The sequence below is a fragment of the Plectropomus leopardus genome, chromosome 12 (assembly GCF_026936395.1).
Source record: "Plectropomus leopardus strain MGB_pleo_1.0 chromosome 12, ASM2693639v1, whole genome shotgun sequence".
Classification (NCBI taxonomy): Eukaryota; Metazoa; Chordata; class Actinopteri; order Perciformes; family Serranidae; genus Plectropomus; species Plectropomus leopardus.
In genome coordinates this window covers 14,840,972-14,859,184 of record NC_142187.1, presented here as the reverse complement: position 1 = coordinate 14,859,184, position 18,213 = coordinate 14,840,972, and the positions used below count along the sequence as shown (strand labels likewise).

The 18,213-nt window shown below is 37.4% G+C and overlaps 2 long non-coding RNA genes across 4 annotated transcripts in view; one reads left to right on the top strand and one right to left on the bottom strand.

Moving 5' to 3' along the window:
* The window catches only part of LOC121951061 (uncharacterized), a 31,268-nt gene extending 23,494 nt beyond the window's left edge, over nucleotides 1-7,774 (top strand). For all 3 annotated transcript variants that reach the window (XR_015778160.1, XR_015778159.1, XR_006106379.2), the window contains 2 exons: nucleotides 4,595-4,708; nucleotides 6,354-7,774. This is a non-coding gene — a long non-coding RNA (uncharacterized LOC121951061). The remainder of the gene's footprint in view (nucleotides 1-4,594; nucleotides 4,709-6,353) is intronic.
* Nucleotides 7,775-7,863: 89 nt separating this feature from the next.
* LOC148188058 (uncharacterized) lies at nucleotides 7,864-18,009 on the bottom strand. The gene is made up of 2 exons (XR_015778161.1): nucleotides 17,073-18,009; nucleotides 7,864-12,253 (listed from the first exon to the last, which is right to left on the bottom strand). It is a non-coding gene; the product is annotated as an uncharacterized LOC148188058 (long non-coding RNA).
* Nucleotides 18,010-18,213: the final 204 nt, after the last annotated feature.

The window sequence follows — 18,213 nt, the reverse complement described above, 5'->3', positions numbered from 1 at the left end:
TCCATGTTCCACCAGCATTCCTGAAACTAACAGCACATATATTTTAACTGTCAGACAGAAAAACGGGCCACGTGTATCTCCCACACAACCCCGCAGAAAGGGGCAGACATCCATTGCTGGGGGATTTCATATATTTTGTGAGCTGCACAAATTTAAAATAGCCATCTGTGTGACATTAACGCGGGTTATACATTAACCCGGTTTTAAGTACCTCCACTGCAGAACATAGCGCTCTGATCGTTCCCTCACCTGTTTTTTGAGGGCAGATGTTTCTCTTTTAGAACGTGTAATAAATCATAAGCTGTTGGAGCGACCAAAAAGGTTGGTAACCAAACAACTCATATTCGAAACATGCTTTACTGAGAGGATAATATGCTGTCTCGTTTGTTGACAATCCAGCTCTTATCTCAGGTGATGCAAACTGGCAGGCAGAAACTCATAGTCAAAACTTGTGGATGTCTTTGCTTGTATTTTTGAAGAAATGATTTCACCTATTCACAACAGCTATGGGTCATTTTGCACCAGCTGGGCTCAGTGAATCACATCTATGCCTGTCGCTCAGGTCACACGGTGACATAAACAGGGGTAACTAACAAAGACAGAATTTGATGATGCACCCCTTCACCATTAGCATGCCGCAGGGTGAATCTCCTAGAGACATCCAGTGACAAGTCACCGGATAGTTTGCATAGTAATAGCATGCAGTGATGTGTGGTGGTTCATGCTTCAGATGCAAATCTCCGTTTAAGGTCAAGGGCAGATCTGTGGCATGAACATGCATGGAATGCTTTTCTTATGGTTACCAGCAGGCAGCTGAACCTGGTAGCAGTTTCCAGTGACGACAGGAAGAGGGGACAGGTTGTCACCAAGATCAAATATTAAAAATGGAAATGTCAGATATCGTGCAGAGGAAGCACGTGGGTAACGATTTCTATGGTTACAATGTCATTTGATAGTGTTTCCTCCTCTTATAAGCATTTGAAAGAAGCTGATCTTAGTGAATACAGTTATTACATTTATCATTTGTGTGATACTTTAAACCTTTGAAACCTGTATCTACAATATTGTTTCTTATGCAGCAGTCAGACGCCTTTTACAAGTGCTTTACCTTTGAAACTTGAGCAAATAAGTATAAATTCTATCAGAAATGGAGAAAGACATGGAGAATTTCAAGAAATTGGTCAAAAGGTGACAAAAACAGCCTGAAAAATGAATGTTTTAAATAGGAGAGAGTGAGAAAATGGAATATTAGAAAACTATTTGTCAAGATGGGTAAAATGTCCAGAGAATATATTTATGATCATTAGAATAATATATTCCAAATATGTCACAGAATATATCATTTTTAATTTTTAGTACTTTTTTCAGGTAATGTCCTTGTTTGTTTTTGTTTTTTACTTTCCTTCATTGCTTTCCTTCCATGTTTTGGGAAGAAATTTCACTGATTTGCTCAAAGGGTTAATGTTTTTGAAAAACAAAAGATGGCACATTACCTTGTGTGTATGTTTTTGAATGCAGAGTGTAAGGCTTTACTTAAGGCACAATACCAAAATTATTACAGGGGGATCAGAAAATGGGGATGTTGAAGTATTTTTCTTTTAACTGAAAGGAAAGTTGTCTACATTTCTTGGACAGAGAGAAGGTTTCCTCTTTAGAGAGCTGCTCATTATTGAACAGCAGCTGTCACGGTCGCTGTTTGTGATATTCATGGACAGAATCTCAAGGCGCAGTCCTGTTTGGGGACCTCAGAATTACATCCCTTCTCTTTGCAAATGATGTGGTTCTGTTGGCTTTGTCAGACCGCTACTTCCAGCACGCACTTTAGTGGTTTGCAGTCAAGTGTGAAGGGATGAAAGTCAGTACTTCCAAATCTGAGGCTATGGTTTCTGCCGGAAAATGTTGGATTGTCCCCCTCTAGGTTAGGGGAGAGTTACTGCCCTTTAAGTGTCTTGGTGTCTTGTTTATGGAGGAGCGTGAGATGTAAAGGTGGTTTGGTGCGGCGTGAGTAGTGATGTAGTTTGGGTGGTTTGAGCATCTGATCTAGATGCCTCGTGGGCGCCTTCCGTTAGAGATTCTCTGGGCACATCCAACTGGTAGAAGGATGAAATTGTCATTAAAAAATTGTATAAAAATTCCAAAAATATAAAAATAAGATTAAGTGCATGGTCAAAAAATAACAAGTGAGTTGCATTCATTCTCTGGATTAAAAAAATTGCATTTTACCAGACAACTTTTTGTTGTTTGGTAGTGTTTGAATGCCAATGTGTCGTCTTTCACTTCAGGTATACAGATATTAATGGCTATAATAAGTGAGTTTTCTTTAGTGTATAATCATCTGAAAATAGTTGTTGTATTTTTGCTACCTTAAGTCTACATAGGGAGCGGATCCTCATCTACAGAGATCGCCATGTTCACTTCCATTTTTCTACAATAGCTCAGAACCGACAAACCAAACACTGGCAATAAGCAGGGACAGAATTAAAAAATAATGAATGGAGACCGACGTGCTCAGTGTGTTAAGATAATAGCGGTAAAACAAGGTGCTCTGTGGTGGGCTAAATGTTTGAAAAAAATGGAGCCAAAAAGAACCAGCTTACCAAGACGTGGTGGAGTGGTCTGTTGGAGCAATCACAGCCACTCTAGTACTGAAGAGAAAATATAAGGAGGGAAGAGTAGGAAAAAACGCTGATGCATATCAGCACAGCGGCTTTTGTCCCAGTGTTGTGATCCTGCACACGTGTGCTGGGATATAAATAGAGGAAAATTTCCTTGTTGTGTTGTCACATGACATCTGACGTCATATGACTTGGTAATTTTGGTAGTAGGGATAATGCGTCCAGTGAAAAAATAGTAAATTAATTGAAAAAGGTAAAAGAAAACAGATGCAATGGTGAGAAATAAGTTTATTAGAAAGTGTTTAAAATCAATTTTCTCATTCGGGCCTCGGAAAGTCATTGCATTGAGTTTGAAAACCCAGTATGTTTCTCTCTGGAGAAGTTTTTTGACACGGTCACCCCACAGGGGTAGTAAGCAGCCCCTTCGTGACAAGAGCATCAAGAAAACTATGATTTTCTTTGACTTGAAACTGTTTTATTCAGTGTTTTTACTGGTTTAAATCCCCCGGTCCATTTGTTTTGTGTTTGAGCTAAAAACCTCCTGAGATGTTTCAGATGGTTGTGAAATGCAGTCCTCACTGCTAGCTGCCAATAAATCCCCCTTAATCTCACGCACTGGACCATCAAGGTTTAAACCAGAGTGCACCATCTTAAATTCTTAAGTTATTCATTTAAAATGAAATGTACCAGTTCTATATTTTGAATTATATATAACTATATATACTGTTACACTAAATATGACAACAGTGTTATATTACTTTGAGATATTGTGGAACGGTGTTGCAATGTTTTCCCTTATTCACCCCAATAGCTTTAATATAGCCCCCTGTCCTGCTGTGACTCAAGTCTTTGAAAAACAGTAAAAACAAAAGTGTTGTATAACCTCAGCAAATCTAGAAACAGTGTTTGCTTGTCCTCAGAACTCCTTGCTCTGATTTTCCCTGCAGACTTTTGGCATCTTCAGTCGCATCTTCCTTCTGCCAACTCCTTTTTAGATTATCAGCTATTTTTCACTGACTCACTAGCATGGGACGAGATGAAACTCTGGCTTCTTCAGAGGTCACTGAGTTATCTAATTCACACATCACATCCGGATTAGCGGCAAATCAGCAAGTTGGTCATATGACAGTTCCCTCAATGGCTGCAGCTGGAGGCCAGACTAATAATATTAACTCTATGCTGTCTTTATCTCCCAACATCAGAGGTAACATCAGCAACTACTCGGCCTTTCGCTGCTTCGAGTCAGCTCACGTTTGATACACTGGATGTGAAATGATATCTAATCCCGGGGTGTGTGTGTGTGTGTATGTGTGTTTGGGTGGGGGTGAGGGTGGGGGGCGGTATTAAAATTGAATGGGTGTAATCATTCATGCACTATGGTGAACTGTTTAGGGGACAGGGGTGATAAAAACATCTCAACAGTTGAAAAAAAAACAAAACAAAACATCTCAAACAACAGTATTATGCAGGAGACAGTACAATCCTTCTAGGTGAAGTACTATTGTTCACTTTTTTGTTCTTAGAGGATGTCATTCAGTGCCATGGGAGTTTTTGAATGCCCTTGTTTAGTTATTGCTCATTCTGGATCATATATTATTATTAAAGGCATTCTTGTTTACACTTAAGATATAATAAAATCTCATATAATATCTCACACTAGGCTTTGTGTTTTTGCCCATCTCCTATACAGGACCATGTTTAAAGGAAGTGTGGAATATTTAGGGGGATGAAGAGGCATCTTGTAGTGAGGATTGCAGATTATAACCAGCTGAAATTCCTTTAGTTTTTGTCATGAGCCAAACTATTCGCAGAGGACTCTTTTTCTCAGAAACAAATGGACCCAGTGATTTAAACTAACAAAAACATTCAATAAAGCAGTTTTTATTTTTAAAAATATCAGACCACTAAAAACATTCAATAAAGCACTTTTACATAAAAAAAATGTTTTTGTGTTTTTCCAACGCTCTTTTCACACAAAGGGGCCGCTGACTACGGTGACTGACCTGAGCACATGAAGGGCCCTATGAAGAGCCCGTGTGTGGTTTGTCTTTTCTGGACTACTGTGGCAATGCAACATGGCAACTCATTCTAAGGTAACAAAAACACAACAGTTCTCATTCACAGTTTATTAGGAATTAGAATCAGAAATCAGAAAAGTATTTATTGCCAAGTATTTGTTTTGTTTTTTTGGTGCAAACAGTAAACATACAATAAGCATATTAAGAGGAATAAATAATAATAATAACAAAGATAAAGTGCAGTACTGCAGCAGTCGATAACTTAAATATAGAATAGAAAATGTATAATAGAAATATGGTAGGGATACTTTAACCTTTTGAAATCTGAGCAAATTAGCTTGATTTCCTTTAAAAACATTGTAAGAAGGCAATTAGCAGCTTGAGAAGAAATTACCCTAAAATTTGCAAGAAATATGTAAAAAGTACAAGAAAAGTATCTCAAAATCAGAAAAAAAAACCAAAACAAAAAAACCCATTAAAAACACAAAAAAGAAATTAAAAATTCATACTTTAACAAAAAAACAAACATAATTATATTTATGCCGATACATCCCCCTAAACTGGTCTGCTATTGCTTTTTGTCAATACCCTTGTCTAAATTCAATTTTGAATTTTTATTAACATTGAACATAAGATCAAACATCAGCTGGTGGCCTTTACATTTATATTTATATTTATATTATATTATAATATAATTATATTTTGACCTCATTCACAAGAATTCCACAGTGTGACTTGGGTTTCCACTTTCATCATTTTTTTTCCTCCACAACCCACATAAATGTTTCTCCTGTATTGTTTACAAATTGTTGAGCAAGTATGCACAAAAACCAACACACTGCCTTCCAACATCATCCCGAGCCACTGTTTATATTTCAACAACATTCACACAACTTTCCACTTCAAGTTATGTTGTGTTGTACCAGTATCTCTGGGGAGAAGAGGACAGACCGAACAGGTTTTTCAGCACATTGAGAGGGAAAAAAATAAAGGGGAAAAACTGACTGCAGTGACAGAAGACACACATTCTAGAAAATAGTAATAATGTAGAAGATATTTATCATAAAGTTAAACTCAGATGTGTAAAATTGTTATCTTTTCAAATGAAGCAAGATGATATGCATTGATTGGTTGCCTGCTGACAGTCTTGTTGCTACAGTATGTAGCAGATAAGGGGAGTGTATAGGGGAAAGGCATGTATAGAACACAAACACACACACACACCCACACACACACATAAACAAACATTTTCTGCTGGCACGGTTTTTGTTTCTGCTTAAAACTGTATTCAAACTCTCTTCTATGAAGATTAATAAGGGGATTTTTAAACATAAGAAATATCAAATTACAACTATTTCATGACTGGAAATTCTGCAATGAGATTTAAGATTTTGTTTTATTTTTTTAGTCAGCAACATGCCATTTTTATACACTTCCACATCCACCTGTTGGAGCTGCCCAGTGCATGTTTCGTTGCCCTGTTAGGACATTCTGCACAATTTGAGTAAATGTTAAAAAAAAATGTCTTTAAATGTTACAAAAAATACTGAGTTTGATAGAATGACCAAATGTAGTAAATTGTACTATAGTGAAAGAATTGTTTCCAGTGATATCTTTTAACAGACTGACTTAAACAAACTGAAATACATACAATTGGAGCCTGTACCAGCACCGCAGCACTCAACAACAACCAATATGTTCTCTTCATCATTTTTCACAGTAGCGGCCCAAAATTGCCTTTGCCTAAGCTATTTGGACAAGCCCAGTTAGCTACCATCAAAAACTCCCCGCTGTTGAAACCGTCAGTTGACTTCAAGTTAAAGAAGCTCCACCATTTTGTCTTTACTCTCTTTTTTACTGTGAGTAACTTTATTTTATATTACATTTTAAGCTGTTAACGCTCAGTGATTCCCGTCACATTGTACAGACAAATCATGGTTCACATGGGAAATGGTGTACTACTTGCAAATGCAAACCGGCAATATTTATTATATTTTTCTCTCTTCTACAAACAACACGAAGGAAGGTCTGCAAACTACAGCTCCCTTAAGTACAATTATTTGCACGTCTACAAGTGACGTTTCGAGCTAATGCTCTCCTTCAGATGTAGCGCTAGTCTGAAGAGCGCAAAATGTCACGTGTGGATGTGCTAATAAACTGTACTTGAGGGAGCTGCAGTGTGAAGACCTTTCTCCATCTTGTAAACGGTTGTGCACGACTACTATGCTTTTTGTTTCTTTTTTCTCATCTCTCACTGTCTTTATCATGTTGATGATGAGAATGCTGTCAAGATGTTTCTCATGGAGTCATCTGCCTGAAACCTGCTCCTCCTCAACTGAACCCTTCAGAAGCAGGAGTCATCCTGGAAGGCAGAGGAACCCGGTTTTGACAATGTGCCTCCTGTCTGGCCCAGTTTATGAACTGTACCCGGAGTACCCAAGGTGTATCATCTATTCATTTTCAGGGTTATACATGTTTACATGCTTTAATGTTAAAAAAAATACATATCTATGCAACTCTATTCATCCTCTGTCTGAAACAAGCAGTTCAGAGGCTGTCTCTTTAAGCCCCCTTTCCAAAAAAGCCTGCTTTTATCGGTCGGCATTTTCAGTTTTTCTATATCTCAGTGACTCTGCACTGTACTTGCAGCAGGGAAGTGACTGTGACAGAATATTGCAACGCTTTTGAAAAAAATCACCAAAAAAAAGCTTGTAAACACAACCTGACATATGATCCAAAAAAATAAAAACATTGGCAACCAGTATTGCATGTTTCCCAGACGTTAGCGGTGTCATTTCTTCATCTAGAGAATAGCAGCACTTTTTACCGTTTCAAATCACCAATAAAAGCTTTTAAACAGAACTGGACATGTTCCAGCAGGAATATGATCTGAAATCAGGTGGAATTCGCAACATCAGCTTCAAGTTAACATGTTGTTTTGATGTTTCAATGCAGCCACATGTGACTGTAAGAGACACACTTAAAGTAGCAGATGAAGGAAATGACCACATAAATAAATCGATCAAAACTGATCTGAGATCTCATTTTGCAGCCAAAGTAGAGGAAAAAATGGAAACAGAGTATTCAGAAAGGTCTAAAGCCCGAGGATTTAACTCATTGAGACTATTTTTACGTGTATATACCTCAATATTAAAAATGTCAGCCACATTTAATACGTATTTCTGGCTTGTAACATTTTTTATGTGATGGAAAATAAGAAAACTTAAAACTTAAACTTAAAATTTTATTCAACAGATGATGCATGCTTTGACAAAATTTATAAAAATATATTTTTTTGGGTGAAAATTGATCAAATGTTTTCTATGTATATGCCAACCACAAACAAATGTGTGTTTTATTGCTGTTAGGCTGTGTATAAATGTGCTGTGCTATGTTTATTAGAGAACAAGACACAATTGATACAATACTTGAATTATAAATGAATAATAAAGGACACTGAGTCCAAATGGAAAATGTAGTCATTGAAACTCCGTCGGGCAATAAGTTGATTTTCCTGCAGACTTGAAGTACGTATATTTTGGGTTAAATTGTGACTTCCAACCTATTAGAGTCAATTTCACTCAAATTAATTTGTTTCCTCCAACAAATAACAATAATAAATTATAACATGTTTTATTTATAGGTGCCTTTCAAAGCACTAAATGATACTTTACAAGAAATAATTAAAAACAAGCAGCAATGCATCCATAGATCATAAAAGCAAACAATCATTAATAAACAGTAAGAAGTTAATATAATAACTTGACATAAAAACTAGGTATAAAATTATTCTAATGAAATCCTCAATGCAAATCAAGATGTGTGTGTCCCCATAAAATCAGACCTAATAAGCCAGCTTGAAAAAGGTGTGTTTTCAGACGGGATTTGAAGGTGGAAAAGGTGTCAATATTCCGAATGTCTTGTGGGAGAGATTTCCAAAGTCAACTTGTCCGGGACAACAGTGTTGTTGAGGTGAAAGACATCATTCCACGTTCATTTTCCTTGTCCAAATTTTCCCAGCTGCTCTATTGTGAAGGTAAATTTCCAAAGCTAAACCACTAGAGAGGCACCCACAATCACATCAGTAACTGCCCTCATTCTCTCACATGCATGCATACACACACAAACATACTCTAACACCCACACACACCGCACACACTGCACACCTCTCGTTTCTGTGCAGCCCTGCCCCCTCCTCACCCCCCTCCCTGAGGCTTAGCTGTAAAACAACAGGGGAATCCGCCATGGTGACACGGCGTCCCCTGGTACTTTTCCACAGATAAAATGCAGTGAGCAGTTGAGTGTCGCAATACGTGTTTATATTGACTTTGCACATTTGTTGCCTCACAATCAATACAGTCAAGGTAAACTAAATACTTCCTTCAGGATAAAACTGTTTAAAAATAAGTAAATATAACGAAGATTTATAGCTTGTTAGGCTGCTGCTGTCAGACGAGCCTCACATTTGTGTGTCTATGACTTTAGTTTTAATAAACTCCGACTCAGAAGTGTGTGTTGTCCAGAGCAGCTCCAGACAGTGACACCATCAGTCGTTCTCAGAGCTGGCCTCTTCTCTGCATGTACAATCCATTTAGCCACCAACAACTGAGGATGCTTTCTTTGAGATGCAACAAAGCCACCATTCATGTTTCCCCTTTTGAGCATTTTACTTGTGGTTGGAACACGAGGACATGAGTCCATATCCTCAAGTAACCTGAGACCAATGAGATGATCCAAATATTGTGATTTGTATTCTGGTCATTGTCAAGGAAGTTGACCTTGTTGAGCTCTCAGGAACTCGTAAGAAAGTGGAAATTTAAATGAAGGTATTATGACTTGTCATTGTTAATTGACTTGCTTGATGTAATATTGTTGACATTGTAACATTAAGTTTTGCTTTGTTATGATCTTGAAGCAACAACAATGATCCGAACTCCATATGATGCTAAAATTCTCAATGCACCTGTAACAACAACAAAGTCATACCAGTACAATGTAGAAAAAAAATAAACCACAGGGTTTATCTCATTTATATCACAAGAGTTGCTGAGAGGAAACTTGATGGCCCGAGATGACACTTAGCAAAAGCACGTCCCCTTCTCTGGTGTCGAGCCACGCTGTGGAAACCACAGATATGAAAGTAATGAAGAGCAGGGTTCCTGTTTGACGTTGAAGGAGCAAAGTGTACTTTTGATGAAACCAGTTGTTGACCCCAACACGTCACATCAGAAGACGAGCAGATAGAATGTGTTCTGACATACTGACAAATCGAGTGACTCATGTGACACGTGTTAATGTTGCATCAGTCAAAAAATATAAGCATGTCAGAGTGCTGTCAACTCATATTCATACTTTAATGATGACCAAATCAAAATAGGACTCTTGGTCCAAAATGTAATCAGCTTTACAATTGTTCAATGACTTAAGGTTGCAACTAACAATTATTTTTTATTACTGTTTAATCTGCAAATAATTTGCATGATTAATCAATAATTTTGTGGTTTATAAAATGTTAGAACGTAGTTTGAATGGCAGTTATTATTTCCTAAAGTTGATGTTTTCACATAGTTTATTTTGTCTGATCAATCTATTATAAAAAAAAAAACAGATTTACAATTAAGGCAATGTTTACTTGAAAAATCTCTTAAACAGTTAATCCACTATCCGCGAAAATAAATACAGAAATACATCTACTGTGTCTCACACATGCTAAGTCCATTTTCAGGGAATAATCCAGTTAACTTGGGGCTGACACTGCTCTGGAGAAGGGCCGGCAATCCCTAAGTTAGAGTCAGGGTTAGCCCACTTGGAAGGTGTCAGGATTGTGCCAGTGTTAACACTTTCTTAGGCGGGATTTATACTTTTGTATCAAATCGAAGATGTACCCACTTTGCAGGCCATGCATGGATGCATACCTTGTGCCATTACATCATAGCAAGACAGACCTCCTGTTTATTTTTGTAAGCTGGAAAACATTTCCCTCTGTGGAAACAGAGCTTTTACTGACTTATAGATAAACAATAAATTATGGCGACAATAAGTTCCCTAAAACATAGCATTTTATGTTTTGTGCTTGATTTATCCCAGCTTCATAGAGTACTGGAAAGTCCACTTGCCACAAGGCTAGTTTATGCAATGTAAACTGCCATAGGCTTATGCTAATAATGTTAGCATATTGTATTTGTTGAGAAAACGTGTCTAGTATAAGAAAAAGAAATTGTCTGCGAACTGTGTGAGTTGTAATGGAGCCTACTAGACACATTTAATGTGTGTTTTAGGTGCGCTTTGAATCTATCAAACTTTGCAGCATTTCACAGAAATCCCACAACCAAACAGTGTTTTAGAGGAGTAATTGCAGAGTGACTCAGACACACCATTGTACAAGTATAAATACCTGACACATGCCTATAAATCAGCCAAGTGCAGTGTAAAAAGCCTACAGGTTATTTAAACTTATCGTAAAATATTACACTTTTTTTTCATTGCTTGATGGTAATTGGTCTATAAGGGCTTTTTACAGTCTGATCATTTTGAACAGTCGACTGCTGCTATGAATAACAGACTTGAATGCAGTTCTGATCATATAATCAATAAAATCCATTTTGAATCAATAAAATGAATTTTAAAGTAATATTTTGTATCAAATGATTTCTTTTGTTAAAAAGCTGGTTAATAAGCAGGATAATTTATAGAGAGTGGGTCATAAATGCAATATAAACCGTGAAGGGGTGAGGCAGGACACACACACACAAGACCGTGTCCTGTATTTCACAATAATGACCCACTCGCTTTACATTATCTCTTGCATTTATCTGTGCTGAAAAGACACACACACACACACACACACACACACACACACACACACACAAGCTGTTTAATACCACAGTATATACGATGCATAGAGGTCACCAGAAGTTCACTGGTTATTATGTAAAAACTGCATACCACCAGCTGTTTAAATATATACTTCTCACTAAGTCCCATGCAAGCTGCATGAAAGTAGTTCAAAGTTCACTGTGTTTAGCACACATGGACTTTCCATGTTCAGTGTTTCATGGGTTGTGTGCAGTGTATACTTCATCAACAGCTGCTGAAAATGACACTTTGTGCTATAAATAAAGTAGTCAGGTATTTTCATGTGCCTTATACATTTTGATCACAAACATGCTTCACTTTTTCCTTGCTGTGGTACTTTTCTGGTTTGTAAAACAACAGTCTCATTATCTTAATTTTTTCTCTCTCTCATGCATTCTGCTCTCCAAATTCAAGTGCATGACTTGGTTCAAAGGAAATCAATACTTCCCTCTTTCCAACTTAGGCCATGTGTCTGCAAAGACTGAGCTAGTTTCAGGGTCACATTTTACTGACGTGACCTTTGATCCCTGTCAGGCAACCAGGTGCCTGGGTCATGTTTTGGGACAGGCACGTTGATATCCGTCTGCGTCTAGGCCCCAGGTCAGCGGAGTTCATGAGAGGGGGTTGGGGAGCGCTTGTTAACACATAGCATAGCCTCTTTCAGCAGCTGAGGAGGAGAGAGGAACGGCAACAAATTTGTTCCAGCGTTGGCTGGAAAAGTCCCATGCAGTGTTGTTTTCATGACATGCATTCTTCAGATGGGCCCTGCAGAAAATGAAAAAAGGGCAGGGTTGGTTTGATATTTGTATCACAGGCACACAAAATCACAAAACAAATAACATCTTTTATTTGATTGTTCTACAATTTTCATGTTTTCTTTTTTAATATTTTTAAAGTGGCAATCCATCAGTTTCACTGATGTCTATGGCCAGGTATCATTTACAAAATGCCAACACAAGCACCAACACTGCTACCTGCAAATGTAAGTCTGCCTAAGGATCCACGGACTATATACCTGGGACTTATCCCTGCTGAACTAATTGAAAAGAGAGACATCTACCTCTTTAAAATAATGACTATTGCCGCTAAAAAGGCCCTGACGAGAATCTGGAGGAGAAGCGATCCCCCAGGGCTGAGACAATGGCTGGATATCATTGAAGAACTATATGCCATGGAAAAAATGACTTTCTGTTTGAAAATCAGAGAAACTGACTTTGACCAAAAGTGGCAAAAATGGACTATATATAAGGTTAAATCCCATCCTTGTACTTAAAGAAGAAGAAGAATGGGGGAAGGAAGGAAAAAAAACCAAAACCTAACAATTAAGGAACATCCCCCTCCAGGATGCTACTATGTTATTACTATTACAACTATTAATACCATGTTTTACTTCATTTGATGCCGTGTGAATGGAAGCATTCAATTTTATAAAATGCCACAATACTTTTGAATATTTTGGTGATATCTCAGGACACTTTACTGCTAAATTTGAAAAATTTGTGGTGTTCAACTTCATCACACCACAGACTGTATGATTGTAGCTTCTGCGGTAGAGGGCCACATACAAATTGTCATTTCATTTTTTAGATATGAGTTAAAAAAAAGGATTGAGCTTAGATATTTGAAGTTTTGATACTACTTAGTATGGGGGTATTTAGGTAGATACTTTATCTACTCTATTGAGTACTGATACCCAGCCCTACTGATATCAGTCTACTCATCATAGTTCACTCAGTCAGTCAAAACTGTAGTAAAATATCTACTGTGTCTTTGGAGAAGCGCTCTAAAAAATGACTCAGGTGATATCATAGTGTTGTCATCAGTTACTTGGGAGTGGGCGCTTAGTCAACAGATTTATAAAAGACTTAATGTGTGGCCTTTGAAATAAATGAGAAGTTGGAATTTCAGAGTTCCCCATCACAAATTTCAATTGAAACGCCCCCTGAATTTGGATGTCTGACTCAGGGGGGGGGTCTAGAGAACTAATTTTAAAATGATCAAAATTATGAATCTAAGATTATTTTAGTAGAATTATTATAATTTTGAAAAAGTTTATTTTTATTGTTTGTTATGCTTTTTGGATTTTTTTTTTTTATGTTTTTACTTTTTTGCAAATATTTAGGTTATTTTCACATTTTTGAAAGAAATCAAGCAAATTTGCTCAGGTTTCAGAGGATTAAAAGTCTGGATATCCCCGCCTTTATTGCTTTGATTTAGATCATTCTTTTAAAATGTGTTTGTTGAAAGCCAATAGTGCAATAATAAATCACAGGAGAGCCTGTTTGCTCCGATATTAACCCTTTAACACGTCTTTGTTATCAACATCATCGACTACCTTTTTTTTTTGTGGTGCATAAAGAATCAGACCGTTGCAAAAAAAAAAGAGGATATTTAGTCTGCAAATCAGCGCAGAGCCATGTTTGCGTGATTATGTTGATTAGACTCTTAAATGTACAGAAATCTACCGCACGCAGCAGTTGGTGTGTTTTATATCTGCTCTGGCTTATCTGCCATTGCACTGCAGCTAACTCCTAATGTGAAGTTAAAGATGCTGCATCGATACGAGTAAGGGAAAGGCTGACTGATCAAATCTATGCATCCTCTTGCCTGCAAATAAACAACTAAAGCAGGAAATCTGACGTTTGTTTTCTGCCTAGGCTCTCTGTTACTGACTGAACAGGTTTTGTCTCTTCTCATTCAGACCAGAAAGTATCGCTTGTTTCAAAGGATGTGAAGATGAACAACCCACAGAAACTTGGGCCACTAAAGATAACCGCAGGGGAAAAACATCTAGAGTGAAAACATTAACTCGAAATAGACCTCTTTGTTGCCATAGCCACCTGAACAGCTGTAATTTAGACCTGTTGAGCCGCACTGCACATTTATTTCACAGAGAGAAATTCAGCCTGAGAGTTTTTCTGTATTTCTGCAAAATATAGAGTATGCTTAATGATGGGACACTTTGCTGTTTTTCTCCTAAATGCTTATTTTTCAGTGTTTTTTGTGTAGGCAACAATCCCAGCAGACATGTAATATTAGTATAAGACTCCAGTGAACAATAAACACATCATTTTTTACTGTTACATGTGCTGCATGTCACACAGCATTGTGTTTTACTATAATTCTGCCCGTGATGATGGTCTTTGTAGGATTCAAACTGTCATCGAGACTTATTAGAGGTTAGGTTAATGATGGTTCAAAACATGTCTTTGCGGTGCCAGCATGAGCATTGAAAATATGCACGCACTGTTGATTATTGAAATATAATAACACTGACCAAATACATGCCAAATAAAAGTGAAGTATACATGTTTTATTTCAGTGATAAGCATCATCCTCAGTAAAGTCACAGTCACAAGCTCTCAATTGCTGTGGTTCTGTTTTTCCCTCCCACTGAATTGTGTAACCTGCCTTCGTGTTTGTTTAGCAAAGCCTCGCTGCAGCTCTGCACTGTGAGAGTGAAAGCTGGTGCCAACAGATGGTTATTCTATATATTCAAAAACAAGGGGAAAACACAGAAAACCCTTTTGGTTTTTGCCATTACATTTGACTGAATCAGGGAAATGAAATAGCAGAGTCATCATGCTGTATGTGCTTGCTTATAACGTGCCATAATTCAACATAAAAGTATTTACAGAATATAAAAGAGTTATATACAGTTTAGGAAAATACTTACTAATATGTCAAATACAGTGTGGTCACATGAACTTAGCTAAAGAAAAGGCTTGCCGACTGTCTTCCCAGATACAGTTTAACACACTATGCAGTAAAGCTGAGGTTATATGAAAAAAAACAGACTAATGTAACACTGAAAATAAGGCACACAAATAACGTATAGTTGCTAAGGAACTACACAAAAATAGTAACATCTAACAACTGATATGTGTCAGCTATTGTGTCAGATATTTAGGAGCGTGTTGTTACCAGCCCAGTGTCATGATCCTGGTTTGTTCCTAACACTCTGTTGTCATTTGGACTTTGTTTTAGAGTTTTCTATTTGTGTTTTTCCTTTTTTCATGTATTCATCATGGTCAGTCTCCCACTGAGCAATTCACTGTTGAAAAGACGTGTAATAAATGTCTATTATAAGTCTATTTGTCTAAAGACGTTGAAATGTATTTAGTCTTTAGATGATTTGATTTCGGTTATTAGAGGTTAAAAAGGGAAACTTTAGTAGATATGCAGTCTTAGCCTTGATAAAAAAGTAAACAGAATATGTGTATGTGACAAAAAAAAAATCATAATGTAAACATACGATATGCAGTATTTTTGTTATTTAGAAGTTTTATGTGTACTTTTAATCTCCTTTTAATAGTGATTTAATAATTCTAATATATGGTTTAAAACCGGGCTGTATGTAGCTGATAAATCCAAGTCTGTACCAGGGCTAAAGCTTGTGATATTTAAATGACATCTAATGCCCATTTGGCTGTTTCCTGATTTATTTTGTAGTATATCTCTTTATTTGTTTGTCTTATCCCACATCAGCCTAATTAGTCCTTCCATACTGCTCAGCTCCCTGCCTGTTCTTCTGCCTCTTCACCTCATTCACCTGAGCTTCTCTGCCCTTTTTATCCAGCTGCACTTCATCTCCTCATCAGTCTAGTTTGTATTGGAGTCCTGGTTTTCAGCTCAGTCTGCTTGATTCTTGTTGTGGTCTGTGATGTTCAGTTGCTGTTCCTTTAGATTAAACAGTGATATTTTTGAGTTTCTTCTTGTCACCTGCATTTGGATCCACCTGCTCCATATCAGACGACACCAAGTTGCCAGAAGAAAATGTTGTCATCCTCTGTTTTTGCAAACCACAAATATGTGTTACACGTTTAAAGTGACGCAGTACAAGAGCTGACTTTGTCAGCGGCAGGTGGAGTGGATGGTGGATAGTGGGCCATCCAGGTGAATGACCTGCAGATCAATGTTTGTGAACAAAAACAACAGAATTTGTTGTTTTTTCAGGGAATCATCGCATCGTTTCCGGCAACTTTTTAAACGTGGGTGTTTTTTAGCAACATATCAGTTTTTTTTAGCAGCTTTTAGCCATTGAACCTGGGTGTTTTTTCCCTGACCTGTCACTGATTTTCAAGCTGCTTATAGCCACCTAACTTAGACATTTTTATCAACCAATCTCTGTTTTTCCTCAGGTGGTAGTGCCATGAAAAGCAGTTGTTTTTACTGGGACATTGTTTCCTGCCAGGACAGTTTTGAAAAAAGTTGCTTTCTTAATGAGACATTGCTGCATTTCCAGGCAGGAGTGTGTCCCCCAAAGCTGGAATTTAAAGCCAAAACAAGATCTTTTTCTTTCGATAAACAAGTGGCTTTAGGGCCTAAACCTAACTACACATACACATGGCTGAAATGTAGAGTTTCCATGACATAACTTACAGATGAACCACAGCAGTGGTGTGAGGAATTGTGCAATGCCAACATTTTTATGGCATTTGGGTTTGACACACTGTGCCATTAATATAGCAATCTGTTCTTTATCTCTATCATTACATTGTTTATTTAAATTATTTATTCATTACATGCATTATCTCGAGATATTTAAGAACTTCTTGTTAGCTTCTTAATAAACAGCACTTACTTCCTTATCTGTTGACTCATGTGTGGGTAAGTACTCAGGACTTAGTGTTACCCAGAAGAATATACAGCTGTGATGGCGAGACAGGAAGTGGTGGGAACACAGACGAGTGCAAGTGAGCCTTTTGGAGAGTTGCGGACTTTACGCACACTCTCACGCATTGCTTTCAGCAGACTACGTGTCACAATAAAAATAGGATGTCTATCAGTCAATGTATGCAAGAAAAGCTGCTCACAAGCTATGCTGTGAAATCAGTTTAGTATCACAAACCTCAAGAGGCCAAGCTAATGTTCACCCTAAAGAAATATAAATCGTACTTAAAGATAAAGACTGTGCTTTGTATATCAGAGTAGGGGGGATGGCTTAGGTGTGACTGAAGGTTTTTTTTTTTAATATCATGACCCTTCCTGGAGCTACAAAATGTTTTTCTTGAGCCTCCTTGAGTTACTGAGGGAAAATGTATGACCCTCCCTTTACCAAAAACATATTTCACAGTTTCTGACCTTAATAAATGGAGTAATTTGGGAGATTGAGAAAAAAATGCTTTTCAAACCCACTCTTATGGTATTTTAAATAAATACAAATACAACCATATAAAGTTCAACGTCCCTCCCCTGAGACAAATTTAAAAACAAAACTCAGTCCCCAGTGCATAAAAATCAATTGAAGTGCCTCCCCCATTTTGCATCACCCTCTCCCTTCTCACAAGTAAGGAACAGTTCCTTAATCCATTTAAACAGATGAAGCATGGCTCCAGTCCAAAGCAGAAACTATAGAGTTAAATCAGCACTGCTAAACCACGGCCAGTCACAGAACGCAAAATGTAATGACGCCAAAAAAAAAAGGTGGCGAGATGTTAAAGAAAAACAAACTAAAGCGAGAAGATAAAATTTCAAATCATTAGAATATAAGAGTTTTCTCAACTCTTCGTGGCACCTCAGGCAAGTTTACAGGGACAACATGCTCTCATATTCCCCACGGTATTTATAACTCAGTCAGCTGACCTTGCACTTGGACGCCTCCACTACGCAGGCAGAACATGCTACTACGAAACAAACTAATGAATGTTAGAATCGCGCGAGTTTTGTACAAATTCCACAAATATGATTAACTAAAGGTGTTGACGAGGAGCAAGATGTTATAT